Below are 14,079 nucleotides of genomic sequence, written 5' to 3'. Positions count from 1 at the left end.
AGAGGCCCCCCCCCATAAAAAAAAAACCCAAAAAAAAAAAAAAAAAAAAAAAAGGCTTGGTTAATGATTTGTGCATTATGAAGAAATTGTTTAGTTCAAATTACATTTCCGTGTATGTGGAGACATCTATAATATAACGATCATCTCATAGAAATAATTGGGAGATTGTTTCAAGCAACTGTGATTGTCACCTCTGATCTATTGACCTGCAGTAGCTTTCACTGATCATTAGGAAAATCATTTAGACCACTTCTATGAACATAGAAATACCCACAGCATCTTCAAATTTTTAAAGCAGATCAGTTCGTTCAATAATAAGCTCTAGGCCCCTTTTCCTTCAATATTCTTCAATTTAATACTTATATTAGATACAATTTTCACTGTATTTGAAAAATAATAATAGTAATGCCTGGCCTCTCTCAGTCTACGTACTTGCTCTGGTGTATTTATCTTCATTTGGGTAGGTTTTCCCTACCGCTACTTCTACAATCATAATTCTATCCTTTTGTCTTAGTTTGTTATTATGTTACTAACAGAAATATCTGAGACCGGTCATTTATAAATATGTGTTTTTCAGACTCACAGTTTCCGTGGCTGGGAGGTCTGAACGTGGGCATCTGGCTGACTACAGCACGGCGGACGGCAGCAGAGAGGAAGGTGGGTGCAGAGAGAGTATGCTGCAGACAGCTCTCTCGTGACTGTCTGCTCTCATGAAAACGAACCTGTTCTCGGGAAAGCTAGAACTCTGTGTCTCACAGGACACCTTAATCTATTCACGAGGCCAAGTGCCTCCACGATCCAAACACCATGATCCAATTGCTGCTCACTAGGCTTCACCATCTCGCAACACCATCACATTGAGGATCACGTTCCAAAGCATAAGCCTTTGGGAGGGAACCATAATACCATTTCCTTCTGCAGAGTATCTTCTTACTGTTTACATTGTCAACCTAGAAAGAAGACTGAAGTGGGCCAGCACTTCACCCCCTGTGGTTAAAGGCACTGGAATCCTACGTGGCCAACCACAGTTCTAGTCCCGGACCTGAAATAGTGAATATTACTACCGAGCCTATGGTCCTTCAAAAATTAATAAGGGGAAGCCAGTAAGTGGTATTGTGGGTTAACATGTAGGACTCTCACATGGCCGGCCACAGGCCATTGCCCTGGGGGATTATTTCTCCCATTCCCTTTCTTTCTCGGTCTCTGGCAAGTGCACATTCCCTATAGGAAACTAGAAAAAATAATGACTAGAAATTTTTAAAAATTGTGATATTGGATTATAGAAAAGTGTTTATCTAACACCTACTCTGCTATAGTGATAGTCTGTCTTCAAAGCAAGCCCATGGGGCAGTTAGCCACAAAAAGGACAAGTTCTAGTCCCGAACCTGGCGGCTTGCTTTCTTGCTTTCTCTTTCTTGTTCTGTCTCTGTCTGATCAAATTAAAATAATGGTAATAATAACAAATGGAATTAAATAGATAAACAATTCTTTTTTAAAAAAAGAAAGAAGACTGAAGCACAAGTGAAATAAAATTAGTTTATTTAAACTGGGACTTAGGACATATCACCTAGACAAACAGACTCTGGTTCCTCAGAAGTCTCCTCACTGAAATCCCTATTGAAATTAGTTTTTAATAAAGAAAAAGAAAAACAGAGAGGTTATAAGTTATTTGGCAAGAATTTATGCTGGTCCATTTTAAATAACACAGGCAACTGATTACCTATACATTATTATTTACAACAGGAATTTGGGGAGCATTGCATGAACAAAAGGGGTGTGAGGGAGTCAAATTGTAAATCTATTACTATTTGAAAATTGTCTTATTTACTATAAATTAAGATATGCTTTGAGCAATTACGGTGGACATGGAGTAGGCATAACTAGAGTCTGTAGGTATGTACCTTACTTGGGTCATTAATTTTTTTTTTATTTTTAAAGAATTACTGGTTTAATTTTATTTATGATTTCTTATTTAATTCACCAGAGAGAGACAGACAGACAGAGGAAAAGTGAGAAAGCATGCCACCAGGTCCATGACTCAAATTAAGTTGATTATGGGGAGTCCAGTACCTTAACTACCACACCACCTGCAGGCCTGGGTCATTAAAATTTAAATGTACCTTGAGTTCCACATAGCTTAGAAAGATGCTTTACTTTTTCAGCGTTAGCCATCTCACATTTAAATTTACATTATGCTCAATTACTTGCTGTAATATTAAAGCTGATTTTTAAAATTATTTATTTAATTTTATTTATTCATTCATTTACTTTAATTTGACTAGACTCTCTCTCTCTCACACACACACACACACAGAGGGAGAGAGAGAGAGAGAGAGAGAGAGAGAGAGAGAGAGAGAGACAGAGACAAACCCGTAGTCGACCAAGTGGGAGTGTCCAGCGCCCTATCCAGCACGCCATCTGCTGGTCCCCCAAAGCTGGTTTTTTTTTTTTTACTTTAATCTTAAAATTATAAAAGTAGGGGAACCAGCAGGTGGCATAGTAGTTAAGGCACTGGACTCCCATGTGCTCAACAACAGTTTGAGTCTCAGCCGTGGCAGCTTGAAACCCACGTAGGGTATGTTGAGTGCATGCCCCAAATCCTGAGAGTATGAAGGAGTAGTGGTTGTGGCATAGCCATTCCCACTTTCTTTCATGAATGATTTCTTATCTTCTATTTTTCTCTGTCTCTCCAGCAAGTGCATGCACCCTGTAGCAAAATTACCTCAAAAAATTTTTTTCTAAATATAGAAATGGGTCAGTCTGTGATTTGGTGGTTAAGGCAGCTTGATCCCACATGGCTATCTATGCAGCTCATGTCTTGAACACAGTGAATCGAGAAACATGCTGGATTCAGGAGCTTTCATGCCTCAGATCCCAGTAGGATAAAGAATTGGAGGAGAAGGGATTACATTTTACCATTCCCCATGGGAGATCCTTTCTCGCTTTCCTTCTCCCTCTCCCTCTCACGCTGTCTTGCTCTGGCAAGTATGGACCTTCTGGACAAAATAAAATGAAATAAGTAAATTTAAAGAATTGTAGATGTGAAATAAACTTACTGAAAATTAAAACATGATAGAACAAATAAGTAGAGGGCCAGCCAGGTGTTGTGGTGATGAATGCAGCTAGATTCCACATGGCAAACTGTGTGGTTCAAATTCTGGACCTGGCAACCTGAGAAACATGGCTGGTGTGTGTGCATGCATGCTCGAAATCCTGAGAAGAGAGTAGAGGGGAAGGGATTGCAACATGGCCATCCCCGCTAGGTGGTGCTTTCTCACTTTCCCTCTCTCTCTCTCTGGCAAGCACATACACTCTAGAGCAAGATTTTTTAAAATAATAATTATCAGTAGAATTCTCAGAATGGTATGTGATTGGCCAAAGAATCAACAAAATATTCTCCTTAAGGTTTTGTAGTGTTGTAGGGAGTAAATGACAGTAATGAGGTGCCCATGGTAATCCTCCGTGCAATGCTGAAAGCACGGAGAGACAAGAAAGACAAAAACCAAGGCACCTGAAGCCTATTCCTGCCTTGCAGATGGTCAGTGGTTACAGACCTTGTGGTCACTAACTACCATACAATTCTCTAATCTGTCTTTTTTTTTTTTTCTTTTAAATCAAAGCATGCACGTGCTCGCTAGAGGGAGAAAGAGAAAACCACTTCCAGTGGGATGTGTTTGTGCTGCAATCCTTTCTCCACCATTTCTCCATATTATCAGGATTTGGGGCACACATGCACATACACCTGGCGTGTTTTGCAATCTGCCAAGGCTGGGACTCCAACTGCAGTCACATGGGATCCAACCTCAGTCATATGGGATCCAGCTTCCCATGCACAGCACTTAGACACTGCCTTATGGTGCTAGTCCATGGCTTCTTAGTGATAGTGATGTGTTCTGGAGGGTAAGAGAGAGGGGTATATTAAGAGCCAAGTTTGCAGTTGTGAACACAAGTGATCAGATGAAGGGAAAGGTTAGTTGGTCCAAGCAAGAAAGGAGAGAGATTTAAAAAAAAGAGAGAAAGAGAAACAGGTTAACAAATCATGGAGGTGTTACACTAACCTAATTTTTTCTCCAAACTGTGATTTACCTGAAAGCTGAAATAAACCAACATTCAAGGAGATCCACTTAATAAGAAAGATATACTTTTCATAATTTGGCATAACTGGACAGTGATATGTGATTCTTAACATAAAATCTGAATACTACAACTACCTACTACAACTCCAGATTTTTTTTTACCCACTTTCCTTAGTTAACTAGGGCACCGACTAAGGAATAAAAATCATAAAAACAAAAATTAATCTCCAACTCGTAATCTAAGGTAACAATTCACAGTCTCCAAATAAATAAGGAAAACCATCAAAATGGTTCCACCAATTTTTGTGTTTTCATGTTTGTTTGTTTGTTTGTTTGTTGACAGCTAGCAAGAAACGCCTAGTTGGGACCTGTACAAAACTGCTGGAACAAACTTGGAATGAAATAAAGGATGTAAATTGCAGATAAAGAATATAACTTCAAAAAAACAACATTTCACATAATGCTTTGAATTCCTAGTAGATGAAAAATACAATGGAGCTGGGGTGATAGGTGACATGGTGGTTAAGGGGCTGCTGGACTTCCAGGTGACTGACCACAGTTCGAGTCCTGGACCTGATGGCTTACTTTCTCATTTAACCTCTCTGTCTCTCTCTGGTTAAATTTTAAAATAATAATAATAATAATAATAATAACAAATAAAATTAAGAAATAGTTCTTTTTAAAAAAGAAAAAATATGAAGTCTTCAAAACAAGACAGAGTGAAATAATCCTATTATTTCTAATTATCCATATAATTTTACTAAAACAAACAAAAAAGGTACTACAAAAATTTTTTCTTCATCTTTAAGAGATATATGAAAATAAAAGGTCAAGTTATATAGAAAAGGACTAGTCATAAACATTGCCTCTTTTAAAAAAATATATTTATTTATTTATTTGTTTATTTTTAAGAGAAACTTTTGCTATAGGGCTCATGTGTTTACTGCAGAGACAGAGAGAGACAGAGACAGAAAGCAAGAAATCTCCCCCAGGGGATATGGCCACACAGCAATCCCCTCTCCTTCATTCTCCTCTCGGAATTTTGGTCACACACACACACACTTGGCCAGCATGAGTTTTAAGCCACCAGGTCTAGGACTTGAACTGTTGTCTACTACGTGGCAGTTCAGTGACATAACCATTATGTCATCTGCTGGTCCCAACATTGCATCTGTTTGAACACAGAATTAACTGATAATTATGACTAGAGAACAGAATATACATCTTATATATGAATTTTTAAACTTTTATCTATTTCTTCCATGAGAGAGTGGGAAAGAGAGATAAACAGGAATCCCCCAACAGGATCCTCAGCCATGGTTTACCCCCTGCCTCGACCAGCCTGGATCACACAGGCACATGTGTCCAGCTCGGCCAGGTAGGCCCAGGGACATGAACCAGGAATTTTCCTATACAGTCTCGTGTTTCTGCTGCACCATCATCTGGCCCCAGATTTTATAATTATTGAAGGAAATATTAGTCTATAATGATAATCATTTAACGGTAGCAGTTTAGGACAAAACTGTCAGAGTATGCAATTGTTGGAAGTTGGAAAGCTGGGGAAATGGAAAGTGGTGTTAGTACTTTAATCGCTGCATGAGACTCACTAGAAGAAATGTTATCAGTGATGAGATTTTACCGTGATTTTGTTTATAAATAATAATATAAACCATTTTTATTTTCTAGAACAAAGTCCAGATAATGTAGAAAACGGGTTATTTATTTAGACTCAGTGAAAGGCTACCTATGAAATTACCTAACAGTGTCAGAAATTCTATTGTTTCATTTCAGACTGATCAAAATGATGCCAGTCAACTGAGCCAAGTGTACACATTCTTCACTCAACCCCAGACTGTGTCCTAATGGTTCATTAAACAGCTCATTAGACTTGCAGTACTCTCAGCCACAGGCCTGCAGATCCCACACAGAGGACACCTTTGGCATCATCCTGCCTCTTGGTGCATCTCACTTTGTTTTGCTATTCAGGCAGCTCATGAGGGACTTTGGTGTTCTAGGACAAAATTGTATTTTAAGCAGCCTGTTGGTGCACTGATTTTGATTTGTGTTGTTGAATGTGCTTCAAAAAGAAGCTCTAGGGAATTCAGAGATCCCACAGCTTAAATTTCAAAGGAGAAACTCAAGACATGGCTAGGTGGCACACTGTAGAGAGAACACATGTGCAGGTCACGGACTATATGTACAAGTCTTTTATGAAGAAGAATATCTTGCTCTCTTGACCTGAAGAAAATCCCAAATACATAGATTCAAAGTCTAGCATGTGATCCTTGAAATGATAGGGGATTGCTATGAAGAATCTTTGCATGGAGAATCGTAATTAAAAAAATTGTTGGGACCAGCAGATGGCATAGCAGTTACTGGACTCCCACATAGCTGGACAGGGTTCTACTCCTGGACCCAGTGGTTTGAGACTCATGCCGGGCATGTGTGCCTGCGTGTCCAAGATCCCAGAAGAATGGAGGAGAAGGGAATACAGTGTGGCCATCCTCTCGAGGGGTGATTTCTCACTTTCCCTCTCACTACCTCTGTCTCTCTCTAACACGTGTGCCCTAAGGCAAAAAATCTCTAAAAAAATTATTACAGGGTGCATGCAGTTTCTGGAGACAGAGAGAGGGAAAGTGAAAAATTACTCTTCAGGGTGATGGTCACATTGCAGTCCCTTCTCCTCCATTCTCCTCTAGAGATTTTGGGCACACATGCCCACACAGCAGGTGTAATTTTCTTCTCTTTTCTTTCTTTTTTTAAATTTTTAATACTTTTTCATTTTATTTTACTTTATTTATTTATTTTTAATTTGACCAGGGAGAGAGAGAGAGGGAAAGTGACAAAGCAAGCCACCAGATCCCAACTCCAACCACAGTCGGACTTGTGGGAGTCCAGCGCCTTATCCATCACGCCACCTGCCAGCCCCACTAGGTGTAATTTTCAAGCGGCTGGGTCTGGGGCTCGAACTATACACTTAGGCATGTGGGATCCAGCCACCTGAACCTCCATTTCATCTGCTTACTCTGTACATAGAATTTTTTTTTTTTTTGGAGAGATTTTCACTGTAGGGCGCGTGCGCTCGCCAGACAGACGGAGAGAGACATAGAGACAGAAACGAGAAATCACCCCCCAGGGGGGATGGTCACGCCGCAATCCCTTCTCCTCCATTCTCCTCTCGGGATCTTGGGCACGCACGCACACGCGAGTTTTAAGCCACCGGGTCCGGGACGCGAACCGCGGTCTACTACGTGGGAATCCAGCGACATAGCCATTACGCTAACTGCTGGTTCCCTCTGTACATAGAATTTTAACATGATTTTACTGGTTTGTAGATCTCTATTTAAAATGAGATTTTTATTCTTGTTAGGAGAATTGTCACCATAATTGAATGTTTTATATTCTAAATTTTTAAAAAATATATTTCAGGCATAAATATTTTGGTTTTTTTTGATGATGTTATCATAAACATAATCTTAAAACTTAAGTTAAAAAATTGATATCAGAGCATTGGCTAGATTATAGTTCCTAAGTGCTGACATCTAGTGGCTGTTGCTAGTTTTTAATAAAGTACTGCCTACATAGTCTTTTCTGCTGGCTCTATCATAATACCGGATTAAAAAGTATTTCCTTCAATGGCCAGGCTGGCTCCCACATAGGTGGCTGCGGGGTTTGCATCCTGGATCCAGCAGTTTGAGAAACAGGCTCTGTGTGTGTGTGTGTGTGCCCAAAATTCAGAAGGAGAAATGGAGATAAAGTGATCGTGGCATGACCATTCACTAGAGGAGGTGCTTTCTCATTTTCTCTCTTCCTTTGGGAAATGCGCATGTCCTCTGGCAAATTATTAAAAAAACAAACAAACAAACAAACAAGCAAAAAAACACAACTTACCTCATAATCTAGGTCACATGATTTTTTATAAAACTTACACATTTAAAATATTTTAGTTAAGAAAAATCATTCCTTTTTTTTTTTTTTTTTTTTGGAGAGGTTTTTGCTATAGGGCGCATGTGCTCGCCCGACAGGCAGAGACAGAGAGATAGAAAGTGAGAAATCACCCCCCACCAGGGTGAATGGCCACGCTGCAATCCCTTCTCCATTCTTTCTCGGGATCTTGGGCATGCACGCACATGAACCCCGTGTGAGTTTTAAGTCACCGGGTTTGGGACGTGAACCGCGGTCGACTACATGGGAGTCCAGCGACATAGCCATTACGCTAACTGCAGATCCCAAGAAAAATCATTCTTAAACCTTGGGATTAAATACAGGGTTTTCAAACTTGTTTCCTCTGTTAGTATGTCATTCATAAGGATAGCACTTGCCTATTACAACAACCGGCTACATACAACTTTAGACAGAGGTATAGAAGGAGGCAGTTGTAGCTAGTCATAGTGTTTGAACTTTATGTTAAGAACCATGTATCGCTGTCCATTATGCCAAATTATGAAACGTATCATATCTTTCTTACTCAGTAGATATCCTTGGGTGTTGGTTTATACTTCAGCTTCAGGGCAAATCACAGTTTAGTGAAAAATCAGGTTAGTGTAACACAACCATGGTTTGTTAACCTCTTTATTATCTTTATTTTTCTGTTTTCTTTTATCTCTCTGTCTCCTTTCTCACATGGCCAACTAACATTTTCTTCATCTGATCATCTGTGTTCCACAACTGTAAACTGGCTCCTAAAATACAGGCCCTCTCTCTTACCCTCCAGAAGTCCTCACTCTCATTAAGAAGTCATGGGCCAGCCCCATAAGGCAGCATCTTTCCTGGAGGAAAGGTAAAACGTTTTCTAAACCTCTTGAAATATACTGTTCTTCAGTTTTCTTTCTTGTCTGCTTATGAAGGCTGTTGGCATCAATGGATAGTCATGAGCCTCAGTTCCTTGGATTTTCCTGGAAGCTTAAAGCTAGTAGTATTTTGGTGATCACAAAGAACATTGAACATGAAGACACACACATTAGGCATATTCCCAGCTTAGCCCTATGCGGATCTTATTGTTGAGAATTTTAAGGTAAGCCAAATAAATATGCCATGAAATAATTGCAAATTAGTATGATATATAGAATATATGTAAAGAGGGGCCAGCAGATGGCATGGTGGTTAAGTGTGCTGGACTCTCGCATGGTCAACCATGGTTTGAGTCCTGGACCTGGCAGCTTGGTTTCTCACTTTCTCTGTCTCTCTCTCTCATGAGTGCACATGCCCTATAACAAATATTAAAAATAAATAAAAAAATAAAATAAAAATAATTTTAAAAGCATACATGTCAAGTATTGAGAAAACACAGGGAAGGAAATTATTGGAGATAATGGAAAAAAGTTCACATAGGAGTGATTTCTAAATGAGGTCCAAAGATTATTTATGAATTATCCAGGTAACAAGAGAAGTACTCTAGACATTTATTCATTAATCACTCAATATTGAGTTGTTTGGAGGTTGGTGGAGTGGGGCTGGAGGCCCGAAAACAGAGCCATCATGTTGCACACACAAATTTATTATTTGGACAAATGTGAAGACGAGGAGTTCAAGTACTGGCATGTCACATTGCCCAAGAACATAGCCAAGCTGGTTCCTAAAACACATTTGATGTCTGAATCTGAATGGAGGAATCTTGGCGTTCATCAGAGTCAGGGAAGGGTCCATTATATGATCCATGAACTGAACCAGAGCTTCACATCTTGCTGCTCCAGAGGCCACTACCGAAGAAGCCAACAAAATGAAGCTGACAATCCACTTTTCAGTGTCCAGCTCTACACAGCTGTCCTTACTTTTTAACACCTTTCTGATAACCTGATTATGTCACCTTCCTGCTTCTCACTTTGATATTTAAAGGATATTCAGTACACTGAATGTGCTAGTCATTGTTTTGCTTCTTGAGTAGAACCAAAACCACAGCAGTCCAGCCAGACGAGTGCTCCGTGGGCCACCAAGTGTGACCCTGGGACCACGTGCCTCCTGTCCCTAGCAGAACACATTTCACGGAAGCATCTGAGACTAAGACCATGACTGTTCCAGGGATTGTGTCAACTTGCTATTTTGTTGTTTTCCTCTGGGTGTTTATGTATGGTGACTTGGGGGTTTTTATATTTCAATATATTGAAAACTTTCCATTTTATTCAAGAAATCTGTTCCGAGGTCAAAGCCTTGATTAAAGAAGAAGTTTTTATGATTAAAAAAATCGTTCCATTCTTATTGAGCACCTACAATATACCTTGTGGAATACAGAATATGTGATATCTAGAAATATAAATGGTGTGTTTTAGAATACAAGGCGGGGGGCAGCAGGTGGCATGATGGTTAAGGTGCTGGACTCCTACACAGCCAACTACAGTTTGAGTTCTGGACCTGGTGGCTTGCCTTCTCACTTTCAGTTTCTATCTCTCTCTCTGTCTCTCTCTGGTCAAATTAAAAAATAATAATAACAAATAAAATAAAATGAACAAATAAATCTTAAAAAAAAATAAGAATTACAAGGGGGTTCAGGCCAGCAGTGGCATGGTGGTTAAGGTGCTAGATCCCACATGGCCAACTCTGTGGCTTGAGTCCTGGACACGGCAGCCTAAAAAGCATGCCAGATACATGTGCATGTTTGCCCAAAATCCTAAAAAGAGAGTGGAGGTGAAAGAATTCCAGTGTGGTCATTTCCCTTGGGGATGATGTCTCACTTTCCCTTCCAGTCTTTGCCTCTTTCTGGCAAGCACACAAACCCTATGGTAAAAATCTAAAAAAAAAAAAAAAAAAAAAAAGAAAAAAAAAAAAGAAAGAAAGAAAAAGAAAAGCACACACTCAAGGAGGTGTTCAAAAAGTTCATGAAAAATGAGTATTATGAAAAACTATGCATGGATTTTTTTATTCACCAAAATGATCTCATACCAACTTTTTATAACACATTTGCACATGATCTAGTTTGAAGGCACTAAGAAGGATAAGACTTTAGTTTTAAAAGATACCCTACCAGGACCAGCAGTTGGCGTAATGGCTATGATGCTGGACTCCCATGCAGTCAACTGCAGTTTGAGTCCCAGATTCGGTGGCTTAAACTCATGCTGGGCATGTGTACGTGCGTGCCCAAGATCCCGAGAGGAAAATGGAGGAGAAGGGATTGTGGCGTGGCCATCCTCCCTGGGGGGTGATTTCTCGCTTTCTCTCTCTCTGTCTCTTTCTGACTTTCTGGCTAGCGCAAGCGCCTTATAGCAAAAACCTCTCCAAAAAAAAAAGAGAGAGAGAGACCCTACCAGATCAATGTGTATTCTACTAAAATTGAGGCAAGAACAAACATCAAATTTATGGCAAAGCTTGGGTGAAAGAATGGTGAAATCACTGAAGGTTTATGGGGATGATGCCCCCATGGAAATCTGCAGTTTACAAATGTAACTCCTTTTAAGAAGGGATGAGACCGTGTTAAAGGGGACACCTGCTCTGATAGACCATCCATATCAGTTTGCAAGGGAAAACTGAATCTGGTTTATCCGTAATTGGTGAAGACCGGTGATTAACAGCAGAAACACCGTCGTCATCGCAATTGGTCAAGCTCACATAGCCAAGAGCTGATCTGTGCAATGAACATTTTAAACAAGAGGAGTAAAAACCTAAAGCATTTTTTTAAAGAATTATTTTTAGAGGCTAATAGGTGGTGTGGTGGTTAAAGGCACTGAATTCCCACATTGCCAACCATGATTTGAGTCCTGAACCTGGTGGCTTGCTTTCTCATTTTCCCTTTCTCTTTCTCTCTCTCTCTGGTCAAATTAAAATAATAAGACTAAATGTAATTACATAAAAAATAATTCTTTTTAAAAATAATTGTATTTTTTTATTATTTTTTAATTTGCTACAGGACATGTGTGCTCACTAGAGAGAGACAGAGAGAAAGATAGAGAGAGAACATGAGAAAGCAAGCTGTGAGGTCTAGGACATGAACCACAGTCAGCCATGTGGAAGTCTAGCATCTTTTTTTTAGTTAATTAATTAATTTTAATTTGATCAGAGAGAGACAGAATGAGAGCGAGAGAGAAAAAGTGAGAAAGTAAGCCACCAGATTCAGGACTCAAACAATGGTCAGCCACGCAGGAGCCCAGCGCCCTTAACTACCATGCCACCTACCGGCCCTGGGAGTCAAGCATCTTAACCACCTTGTCACCTGCTGCCTCAACATTTTTTTAAAAAGAATTATTTTATTTAACTTTTTAATCTATTACTATTTTTAAAAACATATTTCCAGAGAGAGACACACACAAACAGAGAAAGAGAGAGAGAGAGGGAAATTGAGAAAGCAAGCCTCTAAGTCTGGAACTCAAACCACAGACAGACATGCAGGAGTCCAGCATCCTTAATCACCACACCACCTGCTGGCCCCTCCACATTTTAACTTTTTTTCTTTTTAATTGACAGTATAGGCATAAGTGTTCACCAGAAAGAGAGAGAGAGAGAGAGAGAAAACAAGCACCCCTCTGGGGTGTAGTCACACCACAATTCCTTCTCCAATTCTTAATCCTGTCGGGATTTGGGGCACACATGCATGCACTCCCAGTTTGTTTTTCAAGCCACTGGGGCCGAGATTCAAACTGCAGCGAATCATGTGTGATCCCTTAGACTACAGGGTTGGCCTCCGAAGCATTTCTTTGAAGAATTTTAACAGGCGATTAGACATGGTTTTATCAGTAATATGATCCTGAAGACAAAGCGCCATCAAAGCAATGGCTACCATGAGGTAAAATGGTCCATTCCGAGCAAATGCAAACTGGTCAAGAGCAAAGGTCATGGCTACAGTTTCTGGGGCTGCTCAAGACATCTTACCCATTGACTTTCTGGAAAACCAAAGAAGGATAACATCTGCTCATTATGAGAGTGTTTTGAGAAAGTTAGTCCAAGCTCTAGCAGAAAAACACCTGGGAAAGCTTCACCAGAGTTCTTCTCCACTAGGACAATGCTCCTGCTCACTTCTCTCATCAAATAAGGGAAATTCTGAGAGCGTTTCAATGGGAAATCATTAGGCATCCACAGTATAGTTCTGATCTGGCTCTTTCTGACTTCCTTTTGTTGGCTAAATAATCTTTGAGGGACACCCATTTTTCTTCAGTTAATAATGTAAAAAACCTGCATTGACATGGTTAAATTCCTAGGACCCTCAGTTCTTTAGGGATGGGCTAAATGTCTGCTATCATCACTTATTACAGTATCTTGAATGGGTAGCTGGTAGCATGGTAGTTAAGATGGCCAGACCCCATACGGCCAACTGCATGTTTCAAGTCCTGGACTTGAAAAACATTCCAAGCATGTGTGCATGTCTGTCAAAGATCACGAAAGGAAGGGGAAATGGAGGAGGGATTGCAGTGTGACCGTTCCTCATGCAAGAGGAGCTTCTCCTCTATTTCTCTCTCTCTTTCTCTCTCTGGTGAGTGCATGTGCCTGCTGGCAAAATAAAATAGTATTGAACTTGGAATTTACGTTGAGAAAAAGTTTATATCCTTATTTTTACTTCTTAATTCCATTTTCCCCTCAATTTTTTAAAATAATAATTATTTTCTTTTCCTTTATTTATTTATTTAATTTGATCAGAATGAGAGTGAGACAGAGAGAGGGAAAGTGAGAAAGCAAGCCACCAGGTCTGGGACTCAAGCCACGGTCACTCATGTGGGAGTCCAGCGTCCTTAACCACCACACCACTTGCCGACCCCCACAATTTTTTTTTTAAGAGAGATTTTTTTCTATAGGAGGATGGCCACAGCACAATTTCTTCTTCTCCATTCTTATCTCAGGATTCTGGGGACTCGCGCACATGCGCCCAGTATGAGTTCCAAGCCATCAGGTCTGGGACTCGAACTGCGGTCAACCAGTAAGAGTCCACCAAGGTAACCATTACACCATCTGCTGGTCCTTGTCATGACTTTTAAGAAAACCCAGTACATGCTACTCTGGCCCCACCTTTACTAAAACTCTTAAACTCAAGACTCAAAAGGAAGAAACTCATTTTTGTTAAGTATATTTATTTCATTCATTGTAG

At 39.9% G+C, this 14,079-nt stretch overlaps 1 long non-coding RNA gene and 1 pseudogene across 1 annotated transcript in view; both read left to right on the top strand.

Annotated features, from left to right (window-relative positions):
• LOC102470208 (uncharacterized) overlaps positions 1 to 4,484 on the top strand; it is a 10,626-nt gene extending 6,142 nt beyond the window's left edge. The window contains exons 2-3 of the long non-coding RNA XR_001371010.1: positions 578 to 657; positions 4,420 to 4,484. This is a non-coding gene — a long non-coding RNA (uncharacterized LOC102470208). The remainder of the gene's footprint in view (positions 1 to 577; positions 658 to 4,419) is intronic.
• A 5,070-nt stretch (positions 4,485 to 9,554) lies between these two features.
• On the top strand, positions 9,555 to 9,799 carry LOC114009359 (cyclin-dependent kinases regulatory subunit 1 pseudogene; annotated as a pseudogene).
• Positions 9,800 to 14,079: the final 4,280 nt, after the last annotated feature.

This window comes from Tupaia chinensis, unplaced genomic scaffold (genome assembly GCF_000334495.1).
Source record: "Tupaia chinensis unplaced genomic scaffold, TupChi_1.0 Scaffold000527_1, whole genome shotgun sequence".
NCBI lineage: Eukaryota > Metazoa > Chordata > Mammalia > Scandentia > Tupaiidae > Tupaia > Tupaia belangeri.
The sequence above is the reverse complement of the archived record's forward strand: the minus strand, read 5'-3'. Positions and strand labels throughout refer to the sequence as shown.